Below are 3,184 nucleotides of genomic sequence, written 5' to 3'. Positions count from 1 at the left end.
AGGAAGTGAGGCGGCCGGAGGAAGTGTGCCGGGGAGGGGCGCCCGCCCGCCCGCCCGGGGAAGCGTCCTCGGCGCCGCCCCCGCGCCACGGCCCCGCGCGGCCCCGCCTTCGGGCTTGGGCGGCGCGCCCGCCGGGGACCCGGCCTGCTCCGGGCCGCCCGAGCCGGGCCCGGCGGCGCCGAGGCTGCCCCGCGCGGGCTGCGCGTGGGACGGAGCGCGGCGCGGGGAGGCCGGGCTCGGCGCGAGGGAGCGCGAGGCCGGGAGCGCGGCGCCTCCCGGCAGAGCCCCGCCGCCCAGCTCGGCGCGGGAGGCGGCAGCGGGCGTGCGGGGACCGGGCCGCTCATGACCCGCGGCGCGCCGGCCGCCTCCGCGCTGCCGCGGCTCGTGGCGGCCGCCGCGTTCCCGTGCGTGGGCTGAGAAGCGGCCGCGGCGTGCTCGGCGAGGGGCGCCCCTCGCCCGCCCTGGCTGCGCCGCCCGTCGGCCCGAGGCCCGGCCCGGCCCGCCGTGTTCCAGACGGGGCTCGGCCGGCCTTCCCCCGCCTGGTGTCCCCCAGACGAGTTGGACTGCGACCCCCGCATGCCCTGCGGGCTGGGAATGATGGGAGTTGCAGTCCAGCAGCGGGAGGGCACCCAAGTTGGCGTCACTGTTCTCTGAGCCACCCGGCCGGGCCGACCTCTGCTTCGCAGGCCTCCGCCAGCGTCCCCGAACTCCGATGTAGTGTATTTGGCGCCCCAAAGCCCACAGGAGAGACCCCACAAGTGTGAAAGTCGCCCACCAAGAGCCAGTGGCTCAGAGGGATGCAGAAGATGCTGTCAGCTGCAAAAGAACCCTGCCCCAAATGTCAGGTGTGAACTTTCAGTATTACGCACCTTCTGTAGGAGGGTGTTTTGAAAAGTACGGGCAAAATTGGTGCCTACGCACATTCCCGTGATGCCACTTACTGAAACACATCCCCGCAAAACCCCACGGTGAGTCGTTTGCAAAAGAGAGATTTGTGGTGCCTGTGGGTTCGGGCAAGGTTGAAAACAATGTTCAGATTTTTTTTTTCTTGTGTTTTAAAAAAAAACACTTAACAAAACAACGCTCAGATCTAAGTCTCAGTAGCTCCCCCATTTCCTTCGGGCACAGCAGAGCTCTTGTGCAGCTCTTGCCCCATTCGTTTTAATGAGGCTTGCGCAGGAGACCTCGCTCCGTTTATGCCTTTTATGATTCAAGGTCCTTGAGAGTTTATCTTCTTGTTCTGAGAAGGCATCATGAACTCACGTGCTAGAGACTTGTGCAGAATTAATGTAGGCAGAGTTAACAGTAGTTATGTTGCCAAGTTTCCCTAAGATTCAAGCACATCATAGATAACACTATACACCAGTTATTGGAAGCAGCAGCTGGCCTCTTGCCCTGCAATCACCTGTGAAGATCCAGTAGTTTGCAACATTTTCTGACTGAGCTTTGGGATACAGGCTTACAGGAGAAGTCCTTGATCTCATGGAACTGTCACATTTATAGTCTTGTGCAGAGCAAGGAGGAGGCAGAATGATGCTTTGAGGTCAGTAAGGGAAGCCAAGGTGTCTAGGAAATAATAGGAGACTTGGGACATCATAAGAGGCTGAGCTTCAAACCAGGAAGTGCAAATCCTGTCTCTGCTGTGGACTCAATTAGCTGGCTGTAGGTAAGCCCCCCCCCCCCCCGCCTCAATGTTCCTATCTATGACGTGGGGATAATAATACCTGTCTCTCAAGGTTGTTGTGAGGGTGACAAAGGGATAATGTGTGTGAAGTATTTCGAAAGCGCTATACAGTGGCTGTGTGTTGTTATAATGGACCAGCTTAGGTTGATGTATGAATGTGCAGACTTCTGAGTCCCACACATCTTTATCATTCAGGATGGCAGAGTGGAAAGGGAGCAAATTCTCAGATGTACATGGAACAAGTTGATAAAATAGCAAGCAGGGTTGCTGAGCTTCGTGCTCCACTGGAGAGGGGTTGTTTTTCTTGCATGGGGAGAACTCCAACCTGCCCCCCATTTAATGTAGAAGGACTATCTTGTATGGCACTGATGAAGGTGAATGAGTCAGCTGCTTCCATGTGGTCTGGTGACTTGCCTTGCCCTGTCGAAGCATTGCTGAAACGTTATCTTCAAAAGACTACCCTCCCTACAAGCTAGAAAGCACGTGTTCACATTTTAATGTCTCCTCTACTCCCCAACCCCTTCATGGATCACTGCCTTGTTGTGGCGAAGGGGCTTGCGTAACTCAGTGAAGCCATAAGCTATGCCGTGCAGGGCCACCCAAGACGGACAGGTCACGGCGGAGAGTTCTGACAAAGTGTGGTCCACTGGAGAAGGACATGGCAACCCACTCCAGTATTCTTGCCAAGAAAACCCCATGGAACGTATCACAAGGCTAAAAGAGATGACATATCTACTATTGTGGGCAAGAATCCCTTAGAAGAAATGGAGTAGCACTCATAGTCAACAAAAGGGTGGGAAAAGCAGTACTGGGGTACAATCTTAAAAACGATAGAATGATCTCAGTACGAATCCAAGGCAAACCATTCAACATCACAGTAATTCAAGTCTATGCCCCAACCACTGAGGCCGAAGAAGCTGAGGTTGATCGGTTCTATGAAGACCTACAACACCTTCTAGAACTAACAGCCAAAAAAGATGTCCTCTTCATCATAGGGGATTGGAATGCTAAAGTAGGAAGTCAAGAAATCACCGGGATAACAGGCAAGCATGGCCTTGGTGTACAAAATGAAGCAGGACAAAACCTAATAGAGTTTTGCCAAGAGAACACGCTGATCATAGCAAACACTCTTTTCCAACAGCACAAGAGACGACTCTACACATGGACATCACCAGATGGTCAATATCGAAATCAGATTGATTATGTCCTTTGCAGCCAAAGATGGAGAAGCTCCATACAGTCAGTAAAAACAAGACCTGGAGCTGACTGTGGCTCAGATCATGAGCTGCTTCTTGCAAAATTTCGGCTTAAATTGAAGAACGTAGGGAAAGCCACTAAACCATTCAGGTATGACCTAAATCATATCCCTTATGAATATACAGTGGAGGTGAGGAATAGATTTCAGGGATTAGACCTGATAGACAGAGTGCCTGAGGAACTATGGACGGAGGTCCGTAACATTGTTCAGGAGGCAGCAACGAAATCCATCCCAAAGAAAAA

This window comes from Heloderma suspectum, chromosome 3, assembly GCF_057233095.1.
Source record: "Heloderma suspectum isolate Gila_16-S chromosome 3, 16-S_ref, whole genome shotgun sequence".
In the NCBI taxonomy this organism is placed as follows: Eukaryota; Metazoa; Chordata; class Lepidosauria; order Squamata; family Helodermatidae; genus Heloderma; species Heloderma suspectum.
This window is presented reverse-complemented; position numbering follows the sequence as displayed.